The sequence below is a fragment of the Lithobates pipiens genome, unplaced genomic scaffold, assembly GCF_037356315.1.
Source record: "Lithobates pipiens isolate NorthernLeopardFrog02 unplaced genomic scaffold, aLitPip1_a1.2 Scaffold_18, whole genome shotgun sequence".
NCBI classification, from domain to species: domain Eukaryota; kingdom Metazoa; phylum Chordata; class Amphibia; order Anura; family Ranidae; genus Lithobates; species Lithobates pipiens.
In genome coordinates, this window is record NW_027507758.1 from 402,536,367 (window position 1) to 402,560,212 (window position 23,846).

The following is a 23,846-nucleotide window of genomic DNA, read 5'->3' on the forward strand; positions in this document are numbered from 1 at the left end:
CAGCCAGATTAGTCTTTCATCATCATCATCATCATCATCATCATTAGCTGTTACTATCAAGGTCCACAAAAGAGCTGTTCCAGTAACCACTAATCGTTCTCTTTTTTTGCCAATTTGTATAGGGACAGGAAGGAAGCAGTGTTGTCAGGCAGTGAGGGTAATTTTAAAGACTTGCTGTTATTATTAGTTCCACAAAGGTTCTTTTCAGGACTGGTATCAGTGGTACAGTAATAGGCTTGTACATGTATAATATTCTTTCTTCCAAATATAGAAAGGATATTATACTTGACTGCTGCCCTTCTGCTGCAGTCTGCTAAACATTCACAACTCACTTGTTCCACAAAAGTTCTTATAAGGACTGGTAACTTGGTATAGGGTGCTACGGTACATAGGCTTGAGTGCGGTACAGTCTGCTGTTCTGTAAGGACCGCTATCGGTCCACAATAGATAGGGTTGACGTGCACCACTGCTGACCGCTCACCTATACTGCAGCAGTCCTTCAGCGGTATAGGGACTGACGTACAGTCTGCTAATCACTAACACACAACCTGCTTGTTCCACAAAAGTTCTTATAAGGACTGGTAACTTGGTATAGGGTGCTACGGTACATAGGCTTGAGTGCGGTACAGTCTGCTGTTCTGTAAGGACCGCTATCGGTCCACAATAGATAGGGTTGACGTGCACCACTGCTGACCGCTGCCCTATACTGCAGCAGTCCTTCAGCGGTATAGGGACTGACGTACAGTCTGCTAAACACTAATACACAACCTGCTTGGTCCACAAAAGTTCTTATAAGGACTGGTAACTTGGTATAGGGTGCTACGGTACATAGGCTTGAGTGCGGTACAGTCTGCTGTTCTGTAAGGACCGCTATCGGTCCACAATAGATAGGGTTGACGTGCACCACTGCTGACCGCTCACCTATACTGCAGCAGTCCTTCAGCGGTATAGGGACTGACGTACAGTCTGCTAATCACTAACACACAACCTGCTTGTTCCACAAAAGTTCTTATAAGGACTGGTAACTTGGTATAGGGTGCTACGGTACATAGGCTTGAGTGCGGTACAGTCTGCTGTTCTGTAAGGACCGCTATCGGTCCACAATAGATAGGGTTGACGTGCACCACTGCTGACCGCTGCCCTATACTGCAGCAGTCCTTCAGCGGTATAGGGACTGACGTACAGTCTGCTAAACACTAATACACAACCTGCTTGGTCCACAAAAGTTCTTATAAGGACTGGTAACTTGGTATAGGGTGCTACGGTACATAGGCTTGAGTGCGGTACAGTCTGCTGTTCTGTAAGGACCGCTATCGGTCCACAATAGATAGGGTTGACGTGCACCACTGCTGACCGCTCACCTATACTGCAGCAGTCCTTCAGCGGTATAGGGACTGACGTACAGTCTGCTAATCACTAACACACAACCTGCTTGTTCCACAAAAGTTCTTATAAGGACTGGTAACTTGGTATAGGGTGCTACGGTACATAGGCTTGAGTGCGGTACAGTCTGCTGTTCTGTAAGGACCGCTATCGGTCCACAATAGATAGGGTTGACGTGCACCACTGCTGACCGCTGCCCTATACTGCAGCAGTCCTTCAGCGGTATAGGGACTGACGTACAGTCTGCTAAACACTAATACACAACCTGCTTGGTCCACAAAAGTTCTTATAAGGACTGGTAACTTGGTATAGGGTGCTACGGTACATAGGCTTGAGTGCGGTACAGTCTGCTGTTCTGTAAGGACCGCTATCGGTCCACAATAGATAGGGTTGACGTGCACCACTGCTGACCGCTGCCCTATACTGCAGCAGTCCTTCAGCGGTATAGGGACTGACGTACAGTCTGCTAATCACTAACACACAACCTGCTTGTTCCACAAAAGTTCTTATAAGGACTGGTAACTTGGTATAGGGTGCTACGGTACATAGGCTTGAGTGCGGTACAGTCTGCTGTTCTGTAAGGACCGCTATCGGTCCACAATAGATAGGGTTGACGTGCACCACTGCTGACCGCTGCCCTATACTGCAGCAGTCCTTCAGCGGTATAGGGACTGACGTACAGTCTGCTAAACACTAATACACAACCTGCTTGGTCCACAAAAGTTCTTATAAGGACTGGTAACTTGGTATAGGGTGCTACGGTACATAGGCTTGAGTGCGGTACAGTCTGCTGTTCTGTAAGGACCGCTATCGGTCCACAATAGATAGGGTTGACGTGCACCACTGCTGACCGCTCACCTATACTGCAGCAGTCCTTCAGCGGTATAGGGACTGACGTACAGTCTGCTAATCACTAACACACAACCTGCTTGTTCCACAAAAGTTCTTATAAGGACTGGTAACTTGGTATAGGGTGCTACGGTACATAGGCTTGAGTGCGGTACAGTCTGCTGTTCTGTAAGGACCGCTATCGGTCCACAATAGATAGGGTTGACGTGCACCACTGCTGACCGCTGCCCTATACTGCAGCAGTCCTTCAGCGGTATAGGGACTGACGTACAGTCTGCTAAACACTAATACACAACCTGCTTGGTCCACAAAAGTTCTTATAAGGACTGGTAACTTGGTATAGGGTGCTACGGTACATAGGCTTGAGTGCGGTACAGTCTGCTGTTCTGTAAGGACCGCTATCGGTCCACAATAGATAGGGTTGACGTGCACCACTGCTGACCGCTGCCCTATACTGCAGCAGTCCTTCAGCGGTATAGGGACTGACGTACAGTCTGCTAATCACTAACACACAACCTGCTTGTTCCACAAAAGTTCTTATAAGGACTGGTAACTTGGTATAGGGTGCTACGGTACATAGGCTTGAGTGCGGTACAGTCTGCTGTTCTGTAAGGACCGCTATCGGTCCACAATAGATAGGGTTGACGTGCACCACTGCTGACCGCTGCCCTATACTGCAGCAGTCCTTCAGCGGTATAGGGACTGACGTACAGTCTGCTAAACACTAATACACAACCTGCTTGGTCCACAAAAGTTCTTATAAGGACTGGTAACTTGGTATAGGGTGCTACGGTACATAGGCTTGAGTGCGGTACAGTCTGCTGTTCTGTAAGGACCGCTATAGGTCCACAATAGATAGGGTTGACGTGCACCACTGCTGACCGCTCACCTATACTGCAGCAGTCCTTCAGCGGTATAGGGACTGACGTACAGTCTGCTAATCACTAACACACAACCTGCTTGTTCCACAAAAGTTCTTATAAGGACTGGTAACTTGGTATAGGGTGCTACGGTACATAGGCTTGAGTGCGGTACAGTCTGCTGTTCTGTAAGGACCGCTATCGGTCCACAATAGATAGGGTTGACGTGCACCACTGCTGACCGCTGCCCTATACTGCAGCAGTCCTTCAGCGGTATAGGGACTGACGTACAGTCTGCTAATCACTAACACACAACCTGCTTGTTCCACAAAAGTTCTTATAAGGACTGGTAACTTGGTATAGGGTGCTACGGTACATAGGCTTGAGTGCGGTACAGTCTGCTGTTCTGTAAGGACCGCTATCGGTCCACAATAGATAGGGTTGACGTGCACCACTGCTGACCGCTGCCCTATACTGCAGCAGTCCTTCAGCGGTATAGGGACTGACGTACAGTCTGCTAAACACTAATACACAACCTGCTTGGTCCACAAAAGTTCTTATAAGGACTGGTAACTTGGTATAGGGTGCTACGGTACATAGGCTTGAGTGCGGTACAGTCTGCTGTTCTGTAAGGACCGCTATAGGTCCACAATAGATAGGGTTGACGTGCACCACTGCTGACCGCTCACCTATACTGCAGCAGTCCTTCAGCGGTATAGGGACTGACGTACAGTCTGCTAATCACTAACACACAACCTGCTTGTTCCACAAAAGTTCTTATAAGGACTGGTAACTTGGTATAGGGTGCTACGGTACATAGGCTTGAGTGCGGTACAGTCTGCTGTTCTGTAAGGACCGCTATCGGTCCACAATAGATAGGGTTGACGTGCACCACTGCTGACCGCTGCCCTATACTGCAGCAGTCCTTCATCGGTATAGGGACTAAGAGTTTTGTCACAGGGTCATTTAAAAAATGACAGGCAGAGGAAGAGGCAGGCCCTTCCGCAGGGGTGGTAGGGGTAGGGCAGGAGCAACAGGCTTGAGCCAAAGTGGGAAGTTGCAGAAGGTGCGTTCAATTACTTTAAAGGATGCACCAGACTTGGTTGAGTGGCTCGCTCAGCCTTACTCTTCTGCACCCTCCTCATCCTCTCGATCTGCACCCTCTTCTTCACTCTCTGCTATGTGCACCCCCAAAGACACTACCACCAACAACACGACCACCACCACCACCACCACATACCTTCCGCTTGAGTCACTGGAATTATTTTCCGATCCATATCAAGAGGACATTTCTGATGCGCAGCCACTCTTGGTATTGGATCAGGAAGAGGAGGTAGCAACAAGCGCTACTCAGCAGTCTGACGCCAGTACCCAGATCAGCCCAAGGAGGAGGTTGGTCCCCGGTGTTGCTGCCTACTCCGAGATCTCTACTTATAGCGGTGGGGAAGGTGACGTTGATGATGACGTGTCTAGTGATGTCACGTGGGTGCCCACAAGAGAGGAAGAGGAGGGGAGTTCAGAGGGAGATATGGACCAGCAGATAGGGAGGAGAAGCAGCAATGACTTACATTGCACAGCAGGGACAAAGCAGACTGCAAATGTATCAGGAGCGAGTCATCGACCATGTACGGTCACATCTGGCGCTCCCAGGACACCGGCACATGGCTCCGCAGTGTGGGCTTTTTTTAACGTGTCCGCTGCTGACAATAGCGTTGCCATCTGCAATCTTTGCAGTCAACGCGTTAGTCGCGGTAAGCCCAATACTCACCTAGGGACGACCGCCTTAAGAAGGCACATGAGCAGCCATCACCGAGCCCAGTGGGAGCAACGGAACACACAAAGCCACACTGCAGGCTCTCACCGTCCAGCCTCGTCTTCTACTTCTCCTTCTCCTCTCTCCTCACAATTGTCCTCCACTCCACCTTCCATCACGCCAAGCTCACATTTTTCTGCAAAAAGGCAGGCTTCCGTGGGCCTAATGTTTGAGCGTAAAAAAATGATGACGCCGGATAACCCTCTTGCCCAACGGTTGGCGGCTGGCTTGTCAGAACTCATAGCCCGCCAACTACTGCCATATAAACTGGTGGACTCGGAGGCCTTTCGCAAATTTGTGGCCATTGGAACACCACAATGGAAGGTCCCAGGAAGGAAGTATTTCTCAGAGAAGGGCATCCCAGAGCTATATGGCCATGTTCAGCGGCAAGTGAATGTATCTCTGGCACACAGTGTCGGTGCCAAGATACATCTGACCACAGACACGTGGTCTAGCAAACACGGGCAGGGAAGGTATATCAGTTTTACTGCCCACTGGGTGAACCTTCTGACGGCCGTCAAGCATGTAACCCGTGGCACCCGTGTAGATTTGGTTTTACCGCCACGGATTGCATGCAGGCCTGACTCTTCTTCTCCTCCTCCTACTCCATCCTCCTCCCTCTCCTCCTCAGCTGCCTCCTCCTTTTCCGCTGCTAGCGTCTCTTCCACTGCACCGCCCAAGCTCCCCAGAACCTATTCCACATGCCAGGTGAGACGTTGCCATGCCGTGCTGCGTCTGTTGTGCCTGGAAGCAAAGAGCCACACTGGCCCGGCACTCCTTTCAGCTTTGCGTTCACAGGCAGATGAGTGGCTAACACCGCTCAATTTGACAGTTGGTAAAGTGGTGTGTGACAACGGTGCCAATCTGCTTAGCGCATTGAAACAGGGCAAAATCACGCACGTGCCGTGCATGGCACACGTCTTAAACTTGGTCGTGCAGCGATTCCTTGTCAAATACCCTGGGGTCCAGGACATCTTGCGGCAGGCAAGGAAAATCTCGGCCCATTTCAGAAGATCTTACACGGCCATGGCTCGCCTTGCTGACATTCAGCGGCGACACCATCTGCCGGTCAGACGTCTTATTTGCGATTGCCCGACGCGATGGAACTCAACCTTCTATATGCTTGATAGGCTGCTCCAGCAGAAACGTGCAGTTAACGTCTACCTGTATGAACTCTGCGAAAGAAACGGTTCTGGGGAGCTGGGTTTTTTTTCACCGCGCCAGTGGCTGCTCATGCGCGACACATGCAGACTTCTGCGGCCATTTGAGGAGATCACCAAACTGGTCAGTCGCAGCCATGGCGCCATCAGTGACATGGTACCTTATGCCTTCTTTCTGGAGCGTGCATTGCGTCGTGTCATTGATCAGGCTGTGGAGGAGCAGGAGCGGGAAGATGAGGAAGTCGCAATGCTGGATGAATTCCCAGGGGGGGCTACTCTATCTGAGACAAGTCAACAACAGGAGTCTGATGAGGAGTCAGAGGAGGATGGTGCCGGGGCGGATGAGCAGGAGCAAGAAGAGCATGCTTTAAACCTTTCTGGGATCCCTGTTGTGCGAGGATGGGGAGAGGAGAATGAAGAGGACGACATTATCCTGGATGATGAGCAGGAGCCAGGCCACCACACCGCTTCCACTTTAGTGCAAATGGGGGCCTTCATGCTCCAGTGTTTTAATAGGGACCCCCGTATAAAAAGCATGAGGGTCAAGGACCAGTACTGGGTGGCAACGTACTTAGACCCCCGGTACAAACACAAAATGGCGGAAATGTTACCGCCGTCGCAGAGGGCTGTCAGAATGCAGCACTTCCAGGCCTTGCTTCGAGAAATGCTGCATTCTGCTTTTGCGTGCGCTGGCAGAGGAGCAATTCCCACTCCCAGAGAAGGATTTGCGGGTACCAATCCAACAGCGCCTGCAAGAAGAGGCCGGTTTGAAGATGTGTTGGTGACTTCGGATATGAGGTCATTCTTTCAGCCGACCCATCGACAGGTGTCATCCGGATCCAGCATCAGGGAACGCCTAGACCGTCAGGTGTCCGACTACATTGGGTTAACGGCCGATGTGGACGCTCTGAGGAGTGATGAACCCCTAGACTACTGGGTGGGCAGGCTTGACCTCTGGCCAGAGCTTGCCCAATTTGCAATCGAACTGTTGGCTTGCCCCTCATCCAGTGTCCTGTCCGAAAGGACGTTCAGCGCAGCAGGGGGGATTGTGACCGATAAGCGTACTCGCCTAGCTCACCACAGTGTTAACTACCTCACATTTCTAAAAATGAATGAGGCATGGATCTCGGAGGAATTCAACACATGTGACCAGTAGACCATGTATATGTCTATAAACTATTTTTTTAATCAAGCACACAGACCTTCTTAATTCATTTGGCTCACTTCCTTGACCCAAAAAAGCACACCGTACTATATGCCCCTACCCTCCTCTTTGAAGAGGTTGAGCGGTGTCATATTTCTACTGGGGCTGCTTATGATATCCCTGTGCTGTGCTGACTTCCTCCTGGGGGTTCTTATTATGAAGGGATCACACTATCCCTGTGCTGTGCTGACTTCCTCCTGGGGGTTCTTATTATGAGGGGATCACACCATCCCTGTGCTGTGCTGACTTCCTCCTGGGGCTGCTTACGGTGCTGCTGTCAGTGCTGTATGTCACGGTGCTGCTGTCAGCGCTGTATGTCACGGTGCTGCTGTCAGCGCTGTATGTCACGGTGCTGCTGTCAGCGCTGTATGTCACGGTGCTGCTGTCAGCGCTGTATGTCACGGTGCTGCTGTCAGCGCTGTATGTCACGGTGCTGCTGTCAGCGCTGTATGTCACGGTGCTGCTGTCAGCGCTGTATGTCACGGTGCTGCTGTCAGCGCTGTATGTCACGGTGCTGCTGTCAGCGCTGTATGTCACGGTGCTGCTGTCAGCGCTGTATGTCACGGTGCTGCTGTCAGCGCTGTATGTCACGGTGCTGCTGTCAGCGCTGTATGTCACGGTGCTGCTGTCAGTGCTCTGTATTACGGTGCTGCTGTCAGATGCCTCTATCACGGTGCATGTGTCATTCCGGTATGTCACGCTGCTGGTGATCATCTCCTGCACCCTCTTCTTTGCCTACCCTGGTCCCTGACCTTCCCTCTCCTCCATTGCCTTCATTAGCTCCATAGTCCTGAATTGTTAGAACAATTTCCCAAATAAAATAAAAATGCTTGTAGTTATCGATCCCAAATTCACCTCATACATGTATTATGTCATTGTCCAGATGGTGGGACTACGTTTTACCCCCTAATAATTACCACGTGGCCGCAAATTCGACATGAAGGTTTGCAAAGTTCGCCTCCCATTGAAGTCAATGGGGCCCGCGGCGAACGTTCGGTTTCGCGAACGTTTGGGTCCGTTCGCATTTCGCGTTCGCGAAACGTCCCGTCGGAAGTTCGTCCATCACTAAAGAGGAGCAGCAGGGAATCACAGAAAAGGAGGTAAGGGACCACTCTGTGCAATAACATTACACAGAGCAGGTAGGTATAACTTTTTTTTGTTTTTAGGAAAACAAAAATTACCTTTAAAACTACTTTAATGCACCATATAATAAATATTTATTTGTATTTTTTTCTAACTTAAAAAATTTATAAAACGTTTATTTATAAACATGCACACTTTCAAAACAAATGTAATACATCAGAAAAGACCAAAAGCTGTTAATAATTTTCTTTTAGTTTCATTGTGCAACCAGGCTTTTTGGGCAGACTCGTACTCAGGGAAGCAAGAGAACTGCCATTTGCTAATTCCTCATATATTTACCAAGCAGGTTGTAATGATTGCAGTATATCCATAAGATCACAGGCTCAAGCCCCGTACACACAATCGGAAATTCGGCCAGCAAAAGACCGATGATAGCTTTTGGTCAGAAAATGCGGCCGTGTGTATGCTCCATCAGACTTTTGCTGGCAAAAGTTTGAGAGCATGTTTTCAATTTTTCAGCCGGAAAAAATTTCCGATTGGCAATTCCGATCGTCTGTAGCAATTCCAACGCGCAAAATTCCTACACATGCTTGGAATTCATTTTCTGGCTCGTTGTAGTATTGTACGTCACCGCGTTCTTGATGGTCAAAAGTTCAGTGAGGTTTTGTGTGACCGTGTGTATGCAAGCCAAGCTTGAGCAGAATTCCGTCTGAAAAGCCATCCAAGGTTTTTCCAACAGAAGTTCCGCTCGTGTGTACAGGGAATCATATTCTAGTGCCTGTCACACTTGTATTTTTATCACATTATCCACACAGTCATATACACACATTTTATCAAGGCTTAGCACGCTAGATGTACTATCTAGTCTAGAATGAGCTTTCCATAGCTGTAGATGATCTACAGCCAAACTGATCAATTCTGACCAGACTTGGAGACAGTTGCAATAGTTGTAAGCAGCATCAGATCCAAGTAGATAGTCCCAGCTGATCTTTCCTGTGAAAATAAAATAACTTGGCAGGTTTATTTTTACTATCAACAATAATTCCCCCACTTTAAGGCAGAGCCTGCAATACATTGCAAGGTCCATTTATACTGTCTTGGCCACCTTTCTCCTGTAAAAATCACCTGCTGTCTGTGGGCCCAAAAGAAACCTGTAAATAAAAAAGTTAGATTTATACTTAACTTAGGCTTAGTACAATTATGCCCTGTACACACGGTCGGACTTTCCGAGGGAAAATGCGCAATCTGATCATGTTGCCGGAAAATCCGATCTTGTGTGGGCTCTATCAGACTTTTTCCGTCGGAATTTCAGACACAGAGAATTTCCAACAACAAAATCCGATCATTTAAATTCCAATCGTGTGTAGACAATTCCAACAGACAAAGTGCCATGCATGCTCAGAATAAATTATGAGACGAAAGCTATTGGCTACTGCCCTATTTATAGTCCCATTGTTTGTGGTTTACATTATCTCGTTCTGAACGATCGGATTCTCTGACAACTTTGTGCAGCCGTGTGTATGCAAGACAAGTTTGGGCCAAAATCCGTCGGAAAAAATCCAATGTCGTCGGAATTTCTGACCATGTGTACAGGGCATTGCTCTGTCTCTCTCTTAGCAACTGTATAAATACAATATAAGCCCACAGGAAATGCATTGCTTGGAATAAAGCCGGTCATACATGGATTGAAATTCTGCCACTCCCTCCTTAACCAGCTGAATTTGTATCCATGCATGGATGTATGTATGTATCTATTGAATCTACCAGCCTGTTGGATTTTTCCTGAATGATCAGTGCTACTCACTATAGCCGGCAACACTGATCACTGTATTCTGACAGTGTGGAAAGCTCCCCACTGTGAAAATACAAAACCATAGTGAGAGAGATTCCCCCGAATGTACGGATGGGGGAAATGGATGGATATATATATATATATATATATATATATATATATATATATATATATATATATATATATATTTTTCCATTCAACCCCCTGTTTGAACACACCAAAAAAAAGATCATTGTATGGGCTGCTAAAGTCTTCCAACTCATATGCCGCGTACACACGATCGGACTATCTGGCGGACTTAATCCGGTGGAGCAGAGTCCACCGGCCAATTCAACCGTGTGTGGGCTCCAGCGGACTTTTTCTTCCCAAAAGTCCGGCTGACTTTGAAAGAAGTCTTGACTCAAAATTGTCCACCGGACAATCCGCTCGCCTGTGTGCTAGTCCGCCGGACTTTCCAAATGAACGGACTAGCCCACACACACAGGGCTCCCCCCTTCCCCAAAGCACCCACCCTCCCATGTTGAAGGCACGTGGCCTGGTACAGTTCAAGAGGGGGTGTGCTCGCTCGTCCTCACCCCCTTTCCTGACTGGCTGGGCTGCGTGCTCGGATAAGGGTCCGGTATGGACTTTGGGGGGACCTCATGCCGTTTTTCAGTGTAGGAGTTACCCTTAAAACCCATACCAGGCGACAGGGCTTGCGAGGTGTCAATCTCGCAGATGGAGACAGCGACATTGACTTCCTTTGCTAGTCCTGTCGTACCTGAAGTCACTTTCAAAATGAACAGACTTTATTCCATGTGTGGGCTTGTCCGTTCATTTGGAAAGTGTCAAGATATGAAGACATATGTAACACATCTCTGTATATAACCCAGAGTTCCCCTTCAATATAAGAATGTATTTCTTTATATAATGTTTTTTAATTCTTCTTGGGTATTCTCAATATTGCAACACATATCTTGTTATTCACTTGTTATTGTTATTGTTATTACTTGTTATTTGCTTCACATGAGATAACAGCCAGTAAAAGTCAGAATGACCTTTGTTATTGTGTTATGGCGAAAATGGCCATGTGAAATATGAAATAGATTATCCTGGAATGTATTGTGTATTTTCTATTTTTCATTATTTCCCACACATAGACTGTAATGTTATAATTTTCCTATAAAACCCTGTAACCGTGATGAATTCAGGATCACTTTCCCGTGATCCTCTGTATGGAGATTTTCTGAGTAAATATACATTGAGATGAATGCAACTTCGTAGAGGTCTTTTATTTCAAGGCTGTACATAACATTTGGTGACCCTGACGTTCTTCTTATCTGCATCCCCACCTCCGGCTCTCAACCCGCAACAGAAGGGACAACAAAGAGGCCTCAGGTGAGAAAATTTTTATTTCTCATTATTATAAAGTACTGTCTTTCTGTGCGGTTTTGAGGAGCCAGGTGGGGCTTGTGGAATACAGAAGGTAACACGTTCCTTTTTGATTTCGATGCATTCTGTCTATGTATGATTACTGAGAATAATAATGGTACCAATTATAGCTGATGCATGCAAATGTACGTACTTGTGTTTCTTTTTGCTACTCTCAGAAATGACAATGTATATAGTTGTGTTATTAAGGGATGTGTAAAATGCAGGTGCCACAATTTCTATGAGTAAATAGAAGGTGGTGAATGTTGAATTTTTGTGTGATTTTTTGAGAAACGTTTGTGGTCCTAAGGCGGATAGGTTTGCCTTCAGCGGATAGCCACAAATGGGTGAATGACCTGCTGTATGTTCTCTGGAATAGGGAGTTGAGAGATACTAGCCTATTACCACTCAGAAAGGAGACGTCCTTCTGAGAGTAGAACGAAGTGAGATATCTCAATATATGTACTGGGCTGCTGGTACACAGCCGTAAGAAGTAAAAAGTAGAGCTCTCAGTCCCGGAGCTCTAAACTATTGTCATTTCTGAAAGGGGTGGCAGGAAAGACATAAAGAAAATGGGAAATTTGCTTGGAAAAAATATTTTACCGGTAATGAATACTTTTGGGTTAACAAAAAAAAAGGGCAAAGAAATTATTAAAAATAGCAAAGAAAACAGGGTTAAGTGTATCAAAGTGGCATCCAAGCGCTCCTATCATCAAGATAATGGTAAGTGGAGAGCCGGATGCTTTAAAGCATCATGTAAAGTGGTGTAAAATTACAAAAAGGGAATACAAAAAGGACCCGTCAAAATGGTGGCCCCCCTGAGGGTTCTCTTGATACCCCAACAATTGATGCGTTATTTAATTTACTTTTCAAAATGTCTGATTGTGGGGGGATTGAATGTTTGGCTGCTTGGGAAGAAGAGTCCCGAAAGAATTTAAAACCACCCCCTTATAAGATGTGTACTGAAAAAACTGCTCTGCATCTGGAAGATGAAGAGGAGCTTCCCAATGCTTGGGCATCCCCGTATGAGTTTGCAAGAAGGGATTTAGAAGTAGCATCTAGAGCAGCATCTGCCCCTATAGGTGAAGTTGATCCTGTAGAGGAAAGGGAAGAAGACACGGGAGAACAAAGTGCTCCCCACCCGCCTTTTCAGGTTACCCCCCAGCAGCAGCAAGCAGTTTCCAGCTTCTCACAGGAAGGGAGGGGTCAACAGGCTCTGTGTCAGTGAGGAAACAGTGCTGCAGATGCCTGCTGCTACAGTTTCTGACTCAGCAATAAGAATTTAAAAAGCGTTAAAAGAAAGTGAGAGAAAGATATGCAGGTGTTGTGTACAAATGGGAATAATGTAAGCAATTTTAGAAATATATTTGAGTATGTTTGTGAATGCTGGAACCTTTAGTTCGCTCGCTTGTGTCATGTACGCAGATGTGACCCCCTCCTTTGTGCTCTCCTCAAAGAATGTAGCTGGGATGAGAGTTGGTGATAAGCTGGGAGGACAACATGCCAATTTCAGTTTTTTAGGCAAAACATTTATAACAAAATGTGCCGGGTTAACGAATCTAATGATAAACAATGTGATCACAATTATTTTTGAATCTGTTTTCCAAACATGGTAAAATCAAGGTTACATTTAACCATGTCTTACACTAATTGAATATCTTTTGATAGTGGAAACACTGCATTTAAAAAAAAAAAAAAAAAAAAAAAGAGAGAAATTAAGTAAAATTAAGTAATATGTCCCCCTTTAAGGACATTTATCCGTGCATATATATTAGTGTGTGATATTGAAATTATCATATGAGTATTAATTTCTAATATTTGTTTAACAATTTTATTAATAAATATAGATATATTGAAACTGGTTTAGACAACCTTTGGTTGGAAATGAAATCCAGGTTAATGAGGAAATAAATAAAAAATGAAAATTTTACTAGATGAAGGAGATTCAATCCTAGTATTAGGTATTTTACAAGTATTATTAAAGCGACATACAAAGGGTAGTTATAAGTTTATCGAGGACAAATTAATCCCAGCTGTGAAGAAAGAAATGAAAGAAATGTTACTGACAACCCCAAATCTTGGGCTACCTCACTATAGTAAACCTTACTACCTATTTTGTGTAACAAACCAATGAATATGCTAAAGGAGCAATCTACAAATAGCCATCCAGTGCCATGCCTATGTTGTTTCTGATTGATTTACCTGTTGATTTACACATTTTTGTCTGCCTTACAGGAAAACTCACCTCACAGACCATCCTGGTGCTCCAAAGGGGCTGTTTGTGATGAGGATGGCCTGTGGACTATGAAGGGAAAAATGGTTGCTCCTCCAACTCTGTTTATTTATTTGTTTGCTTTGAGCCATGGGCCTTGCCATGTCTCAACAGGAGGGATGTGTTGGGTGGTGAACAAACACTGGTGGGCTCCAGGCTTTCATACATATGCTGCTAAATAGATTAATGAATGTGCAATATGTCAAATGCATAACATTGCAAAACCAGTGCCCACTCATATGAAGCATATTCCACATACTGAGGAGCCATTTCAAATTGTGCAAATTGACTTCTCAGATATGCCCCTTTGTGGCCGTTACCGGTATCTTTTGGTTTGCGTGTGTCAATTTTCTTTCAAAATATTTTATTTTGTTCGAAAATGTACAAGAACAGAGAAATTGAAACATCAAGAAGAGCAAATCAAGCTCAAGTAATAACAACAATAGTACGAGAAAACATACAACGGTACAGTCAAAAAAAGAGAAAAAAGAAAAAGGGTTATTTTGAAACACCAGTTAAGGAGGTTTAGTGACGTAACTACAGGGAAGGAAGATCAAAACTCGATATGTCACTGTATCTCCTAATGGTAGAGGGGGTGTCGGTGAGATCTACCGGAAGTAACAGGTAGGGCATCTTAAGATGAGGGTAGAGTTACATTATAGCCCAAAAAAAAAAAAAAAAAAAAACCTGGAACAGGTATCAGAGGGGAACCAGATCCCGTGCCCCAAATGGGATCACACTGCACGAGATCTCGGATCCTCTCAGCAAGGCTAAGAAGAGGGAGCCCCCTCCGTGTTAAAACTGTATCCAATTATAGAAAATTGTTGTTATGGTTGATCAAAATCCCTGAGAGAAAAGGAGGAGAGCCCTCCGCAGAGACAGAGAAAGAGAAGGAAAGGTGGAAATGGAAAGTAGAGAGAGTAGCAAGGAGATAAAATATTCCCAGTGATCACTCTAACTTAGTGTTTGTGCATCGGGGATCCCAGGAATTAAAGAGATCCCAACATATTGAGCCCAGGGTTCCCAGGTTAGTTCAAAACTTTGTTTCTTATCTAAGAGAGAACTAGCTAATTTTTCTTGGGACATAATCCATGAGATTTTTCTAATGGCGAGTCTAATGGAGACCTTGGGTTGTTTCCAAGACTTAGCTATGGTTATTTTAGCCCCTAAAAGAATAAAATGGATTAGCTTCCGCTTATATTTGGAGATGAGAGGAAGATGTGCATTAAGTAGAGCAGTTTCGGGGAGCTTGGAAATCTCGAGACCTGTAACTTTTTTTATGATAATGAATATCTTTTTCCAAAACTGTCTAATTCTAGGGCACTCCCACCATACATGAGATAGTGTGCCCTGCAGATGGCAACCTCTAAAACATAAAGGGTCAGCTGAAGGAAACATCTTGGCCAACCTCGTAGGAGTGAGGTACCATCTTGAAATTACTTTTACGCTAGCTTCCGTTAGAGAAGTATTTAGTATTCCTTTAAAGGCCATAGAAAAGGCCGAATGCCAGGTTTCCAAGCTCCAGTGGAACTGAAGATCTTCCTCCCAAGACAACATATAAGAGGACTTCCCCGTGGGGAGTAGCAGCGATGTGTAGATAATGGAAATCCCCCCCCTTTGTTCCACCGACTGACCACACCAGAGCTCATACTCTGAAAAACATGGGGGGTTAGGTTTTTCTAGCCACAAACTGTGTAGGAAATGGCTAATTTGACTAAATCTGAACCTCTCCGATCTTGGAAGGTCTAGTTTGCTGATGCATTGCGCTAGTGAGATTGGTCCGGTGTGAGAAAAGAAGTGACCTATTCGGTACAGCCCCTTATCAAGCCACCATTGAAAAGCTTGAGTTTCTAAACCGGGAGGGAAGTTGGGATTCCGGAAAATATGTGACAATGGGGTCGTGCTAGATATAATATGAGGGTTCCGCTTTAATTTATCCCAAAGTGTTAAGGAGTGGGAGAGTGTGGGAGCCATGATTGGAGGTCTGCTTTTGGGCGAGGACCATAGAAGAAAGTCTAAAGTATTTAGTGGGGCTGCTAAACTTTCTATTTGTAGCCAGTCAGGCTTCTCCCCGTTGAAGTATAACACTGAGATTTGCGCTAGTCTGGCTGCTTGATAGTATTTATATAAATCTGGGAGGCCCAAGCCCCCTTTTTTACGTGTTAAGTAGAGTGTTTGTTGGGGTAGTCTATACCCTGCTCCCCCCCAAACAAATTTCAGAACCTTGCTTTGGAAAGCACGGAGGTGATCCAGCCGTATTGGGATCGGAAGGGCTCTAAAGAGATATAGAAGTCTTGGCATTAGGGTCATCTTGATGGCATTAATTCTACCTAACCAGGAGATATTGTGTGAAGACCACACCTTTAAATCTTGTTCGAGTTTGCGGTACATGGGAGGGTAGTTCTTATCATATAACGTTTCGAACCTGGGAGATAGATTTATGCCTAGATATTTGATGGTCTGATCACTCCAGTCAAACTGAAAGTTCAGTTTAAGTGAAGCCACCAAAGGTGGGGGGAGAGAGACATTAAGGGCCTGTGATTTAGAGAAATTTACTTCCAGTCCCGAGATTTTCGCGAAAGATGATAAAATATTGCATAGATTTGGGAGAGAGATAAGGGGGGAGGTGATGAAGAGTATCAAGTCGTCAGCGAATAATCCACATTTATGTTCCTGATGACCACATACCACCCCTTTGATATCGGGGTTTACCCTAATTGCTATTGCAAGAGTCTCGATCGCAATTGCGAAGAGTAGTGGGGATAAAGGGCACCCCTGTCTAGTGCCTCTAGCAATTTTAAAAGGGGCGGACAAATATCCCTGCGATTTAATAATTGCTGAGGGAGTAGAATAAAGTGCTTTTATCAATCCCATAAAGCGAACTCCAAACCCCCAACGTTCCAGAAGCCCAAAGAGGTATTGCCAAGACACTGAGTCGAAGGCCTTTTGTATATCTAGTGAGAGAATCATCCCCTGTTGTTTACGACCCCCAGGCCAATTTGATTGGAGGATAGAAATTACATCTATGGTTCGTCTAGTCTGGTCAGGGCCCTGTCTGCCTGGAATAAATCCAACCTGGTCTTTATGCACATATGCTCGGATAAAGGAATTTAATCTATTCGCTAGTATTTTAGTGAGGATTTTGAGATCATTATTGATCAATGATATTGGTCTGTAATTACTTACTACCTCCGGGTTCTTGTCTGGTTTTGGGATCACTGTCAAGAAAGCAGAGTTCAAGTCCGGGTGCAAGGGGGAACCTGAGACTTTTTCGTTAAAGAAATTTGTCAGGTAAGGGGCCAGAGTCTCTGCAAAAGACTTATAATAGGGGATCGATAAGCCATCTGGGCCAGGGGCAGAGCCTTTCTTCAAGTTCCGTATAACCGCTAATGTTTCCTCTACAGTAATTCTCTCCTCCATTATTGCTTTATGCTCGTCCGATAGGGATGGGATAGGTAAAGAATCCAAAAAATTGGTGGAGAGACTAGGTAGACCCTGACATTCATCTTTATATAATTTGGCATAGAATTCCCGGAAGGCCGAGATAATTTTTACGGGATCAGAAGTGGTTATATTATCATGAGTCCTGATTTTAGGGATAGTCCTACATTTCAGTTTCGGAGTGAGTTTATTAGCTAGCATTCGTCCCAGTTTGTCCGTGTGAGAGTAAAATTTGGCCCCTGACCATCTCAACTGTTTCTCAGCCCTCGCCGTTAATGCTAAGTTAAGTTCTAGTTTAGGGGAGTCCAAAAGGGAGGTAGGGAACCTGAGGGGATCCCTTTTGTGTTTAGCCCTGAGGTCAGCATATGGGGTTTCGAGCTTACGAATGCCTGCTTCCCTTTCCCGTTTGATCTGTGAAGCCATTTGTATGATCCTCCCCCTAACGGATACCTTGTGGGCAGCCCACAGGGTCTCCGCTGAGACACCATCTGTCTTGTTGAGATCAAAATAGTCCAAGAGCGCTTTGTTAATGTCAACCACTCTAGAGGGCTCAGTTAATATCGACTCATTGAGTCTCCAGAGAGAAGGCTTGGCCCTATAGGTAGGTTTCTGTAAAATGATAGTGACTATAGAATGGTCCGAGAGAACAGTGTCAATAATTTTGGAGTTGATGAGATAGGGCAGGAGTCGTGTAGGAAGTAGGACATGGTCTATCCTAGAGTAAGACTGATGAGGGACAGAGAAATGGGTAAAGTCTCTATTTGTCGGATTGGCTTCACGCCAGGCGTCCACCAAGCCATGAGTATGGATTAATTTAGCGAATCTAAGACTGTTGTTGGAGGGGCGAGTGAGTCTACTTTTAGAAGGGTTTGATTTATCCAATCCTTGGTCTAAAGCTATATTGGAGTCTCCTCCCATGACCACCGAGCCCTCCATCAGGGGGGCAAGAGCGACCATCATGGATTGGAAAAATTTGTGTTGACCTTTGTTAGGAGCATAATAAGAGATGAAGGAATAGAGCTGACCGTCTATTGTCCCCTTAACAAGAATATATCTCCCGTTTGGATCCTTGCGATCCATCTGCCAGACAAAATTACTAGATTTGGCAAATAATATAGCTACTCCTTTTGTTTTGTTAACCGATTTAGCTAGGAAGAATTGAGGGAACTGTTGGTGCAAGAAATTAGGGCTGTACCGATCAGGGAAATGGGTTTCTTGGATTAGGATTACATCCAGTTTTAGAGATTTATAACTGTCAAATATCTTTTTCCTCTTGATAGGGGAGTTTAAGCCCTGAACATTGTGAGAGGCTATTTTGAGTCTAGAGCCTAGGTGGTCAGCCATGAAAACAAAGAGAATGGATGCTTACCAGTCCATCTACACAAGTCTGCGGGAGGTCCCATGGGTCGTACGTCCCGAATTGAAAACCATTGAGTTCGATCATAGCTATATAAGAGGCAATTATGCGAGCCTGTAGGGCGAAAAAAAAAACGAGTGACCACTGAGAATATTGCGGGATGAGCCAAAAGAGGAGAAAAAGAAGCAGGAAAAGAGGAAGGAAGAAAGTAAAGGACAGAAGAAGAAGAAAAATCCAGAGGATACTCCCTCTGGTGAGTTAAGGTCTGCCCCTGGGGGCTCAAGCATCCCCCAGAGGAGACCCCAACCGAAAACGCCTGCATATCTAAAGGCAGGCACCCTAGCCCACAAATCGCAAGGGTTCCGTGGGATAGGGGAGGGCACAAAGGACGAATCCAGCGCCAAACACCTCGAAGTGAATAGAATGATTATAAACAAAGCACCGATGTTAAGAAAAACTTCGTTGAAATGTATTAAAGAATCTAACAATATATGTTGGAATGATAACAAAATTCTTAGACTTCAAGTATAACTATAAAATAATCGTAAGTGAAAGGAAGAACTATAAACGGGGTAGGGCCCCGCTGCGGACCCTAGTGTAGCACCTGAATCAAATCAATAACAACATGGTAAGGTTTAAGAAAGGTTTTCTGCTCTAAGAAAGCATGGGGAAGAGGAGAGAGATGGGGAAGAGGGGGAGGAGTGAGGGGATGGAGAAGTGGGGTGGAGGGAAGGAAGGAAGGGAAAGGTGGGAGAGGATGTTGGGGAAAGGGATAAAGGGTGAGAATTGGGAGCAGGAGGCCTAAGGCGCAGGAAAGAACCAATGACAGTTACAGTAGGAGATGCAAATGACTCTCTAGAGAAGGTTCCAGCGTAGAGGAGTCTGCTGTATCTTCCGCTGGGTACAAAACTCTGTGTGAGACGCTGGCCTAGTAAAGACCAATCAGTATTCTTGGCTAATCGTGTGATGAGGCTGTCCAGAGAGCCAGTCAATTAAAGATGGGAAAGTGCAAGGGGCCCGCAGTAATTGAAGGATCAGTTACCAGAAGATCCATGAGCCGCAGCTCTCAAGTGGTGGGGGAAGGAAACCTCGCAGTGCTCCGCCGTGGAGCGAGGTTAAGGTTGGGAAAAAGAGAAAAATATAGGTGAAGACCAGCCTCAGGTCTGAGAATGTTCCTTAGATCTTTTCGACTGCTGCTTATTCCACAGGGGGGTGATTGGGCTAACAGGGGGCGGGCGTTTGGCCGGATTGTAGTACTGGTTAGAGGTATCCATATCTGCTTCCGTTGAGATGAACTTCAGGGATAATAGAATCTTTTCTCCTTCTTGAAAAGTGGTGAAAAGATGGGTCTTGCCCAAATGTTGGAATTTGACAGCGAAGGGAAATGTCCACCAATATTTGATTTCTTTTTGATTGAGCACAAGTAGAAGAGGTTTCAAGGCTCTTCTTCTCTGGATTGTAGAAGGGGATAGATCAGCGAATATTTGGATTGGGTGACCTTGGTAGGACAGATTTTTAGATGTTCTGGACTGTTTCATAATTTCTTCCTTCACCTGGTAGAAGTGTGGCTTGGCGAAAATGTCCCGGGGGGACCCATCCTTACGAGGAGGACCGAGGGTTCTGTGGACCCTGTCCAGCTCCAGGCGGTGTTGCGGTATGTCCGAGATCAGAGATTGGATGATTTCCTGGGTAGCTTGCGCCACATCAGTTATGGATTCAGGGATTCCCCTGATTCGGAAGTTGTATCTTCTGGATCTGTTTTCCAGTTCGTCAATTCTAAGTATGGCGGTGTCCAGTCTGTCCTGTAAGGTCTGGATATGTTCCGAGTTCTGATTGGTTACTGACACTGTCATGTCCAACTTTTGTTCTATCGCTTCCATCCTGGATCCCAGGTTTTGAAAGTCTGTCTTAATGTCTCCTGTTATTTTCGCGGCCATGGATGATAAGCCTTTCTCCAGAAGAGCTGACATTTTGTGCAGCAGGTCATCTGTGTGTGGGCCGGAGTCAGGCTGAGGGAATGGAGACGATCCCCGTGGAGGCAGATCTAGGATAGGGCCCGCTGGGGAGTACGGTGAGTCCCCAAAATTTCTGCCAAGCAGTGATTCTGTGGAGGCTGGAGAAGGGGTGGGTGGATGCAATGCTCCACTTTGGTGAGATGGGGTATAGTTAAGGGAGGCCGGAGCAATCACTTGCCTTGCTTCTGGAGGCGCTTCTTTCCCTGCAGCGTGCTTCAAGGCCGCGGCGGCCATCTTGGTACACCCAGTCGGCGGAGAACCGCCGAATTGTGGGACCAGGTCTCTACGGACCTGTTTTTTGGGCATACGGAGAGCTTCCCTAGGGTGAGGGGATGACGGATCGCTCGCTATCTTCCTCGGGCTTGCCGCTTGCGGTGCGCTTTCGGTGTCGGTGGGGCTGGACTCGGCGGAGCTCCGGCTCAAGCGTCCATAACGGAGACTCCGCGCATGCGCACTCCGCGTGTGTCAATTTTCGAACTGGGTTGAAAGCTTCCCCACTGCGAAGAATGATGCCTGTACGGTAGTTAAATGTCTTACTAGAGAATTAATACCACGGTTTGGTATAGGGGCTGTCATTTCCTCAGATAGAGGTACACACTTTGATAATAAACTAATGGCAGAAGTGGTGAATATTCTGGGGATAAGACAGCAGCTGCACACGCCATATAGGCCACAAGCTAGTGGGATGGTTGAACGCACTAACCAGACGTTAAAGAGATATCTTGCAAAAAAAATAACTGCTAATGGGAAAAGCACATGGGTAGAAGCATTGCCTATAGCTTTAGCTACCATTAGGACTACCCCTAAAGAAAAACACGGGCTATCACCCTTCGACATACTATTTGGAAGACCACCTCGGAGACTTCCTGCACCTTTGGCACCCCCAGAGACAGTAAATTTGAGAAATGGTCAAGATACCATGATAGACTATGTGCGCAGACTGGCAAATGTGTTTTCTGATACTTTTTCCAGAGCCAAAGCAGGACAACCAATGGACACAAGTGACTGAACGCATGGACTAAAGTCAGGAGAGTGGGTGTACATCAAGAATCATACACCCCGGACCACTTTGTCTCCTAGGTGGAAAGGTCCGTTTCAGATCATTCTTGTATCTCCAACTGCAGTGAAGCTGAAAGACTACAAGTACTGGGCTCATGGTTCCCATTGTAAAAAGACTGTAGCTCCGAAGGAACATGCAGATCAGTCTGCTGGTAGCAGGTATTCTTCTTTACCCTTGCCTTCTAGGTCATCACCGCCAATTACTCGTGCCAGAGCCAGAAGACTCCAGAATGAATCTCCTGGGGCCTGGACCGAATGTGGCGTTATGAAGCGTTATCCTCTGTGGTGGAGCGGTGGTGTGGATCACAAGTGAGAAATTGCAACCTGAAGAAAGCCGTAATCCCAATCAAAGAGCAAGAAGAGACACTCATGAGTATCATGTTAAATTGGGTGAACCCTTTCATAACTCCTTTGTGTCCATGCACCTACAGGCAGCAAAGAAACTGAACATTTCTAATTGCTGGATATGCACACACGCACCTATATCACATAAGACTATACCCTTATTAGGTGTTCCCAGCACATTGGCTGAAATAGAGAACAGTGCTCACTTTGAAGATGTAAGCAGAACTATGGTTGACAGAGTTGTTTCACTCCTGTTGTTCACTAATGCTCCAATGACAATCCCCTCTGTCTGCATAAACTTCACTCGAGAATATTCATCTGAGCTGCTTACTCAAGGTTTTCAAAGTACTACCAGACCTATTGGGAACTCTAACTGTATGGACAATGTTGAGATCAGATATTGGTTTGATGGTAAGGATACAGCATGGAGCACAGATCGGTATCAGGAACTACATGACTACACGCATCGACAACATTCTAGGCAAAACAATATGAAATTATTAATGTGTTTGCAGGGGTATAATTTCAAGAAGGCTTGTGCAGCTCCCCCAGGTTATTACTTTATATGTGGGAAGAAAGCATATAATTGGATCCCTTTAAATTCTATGGGGGTTTGTTATTTTGGGAGAGTAATACCTGCCACTTGGTATATGAGTAACGATGAGTTTAAGGAGTCCCAAATCCGTAAAATCCCCATACATCTTTTAAAAAGAGATTTAGAGTCTCAGTCAGAACCTGGGGGGGAGGAAGAGAATCATGATGAGGTTAAAGATCCTGACATGAACAAGGAGGGTGAGACTAACATTGAGGTACCCCTAGTTAATGTTGAGGAAAATACTAATAACATTTATAATAGTGACCTTGGCACTAGTATAGAGTCCCATGACAGGGAGATAAAGCCAATATTCTCCATACCATGGGTAAATAGATGTTGTATCAAAAAGGCATTCAGTTTTATCATTGATTTAGCTGACTTGATCGATAATATTACAGCATTGTATGATATGAACTTTGTGATGCTTGCCACAGAACTAAAAATGGTTAAAAAGGAGATTTTGCAGCACCGGCTGGAGGAATATGCACCATAGTGGGAACAGGCTGTTGTAACTACATTGGAAATGATACTAAAGCAGAAGATGCTATCATTTCACATGTAGAACAGGTACAGCAGCTTAAGCTCAATTTTCGGAAAGAGCATACTGAAACTGCTTGGGTTGAAGGAAGCTGGGAAAGCTGGACTTCCTGGCTTAATCCTGCCAACTGGTTTTCAGGCATTGGAGGTTGGTTTGCTGGCATATTACATGGTATCCTATATATTGTTGGTATCATAGTACTTATAATCATTATAATCAAATGTGCACCTATGTTATTCAAATGTTCTTTTAAAATAACTACCATTTCTTGTTGCGCTATTTGGAAAGCTTGTACTAACACTGGTTCTTTTGAGCCCCAAAGGTCAAGAGTTAGAACTGCTCATGAGATGGTGGCTCGTATACCTGGAGGTCAACCCAGAGCCATAGAGGAAGTTTAAAGAGAAATACCCAAGGAATTATAAACATAGGAGGGATGTCAAGATATGAAGACATATGTAACACATCTCTGTATATAACCCAGAGTTCCCCTTCAATATAAGAATGTATTTCTTTATATAATGTTTTTTAATTCTTCTTGGGTATTCTCAATATTGCAACACATATCTTGTTATTCACTTGTTATTGTTATTGTTATTACTTGTTATTTGCTTCACATGAGATAACAGCCAGTAAAAGTCAGAATGACCTTTGTTATTGTGTTATGGCGAAA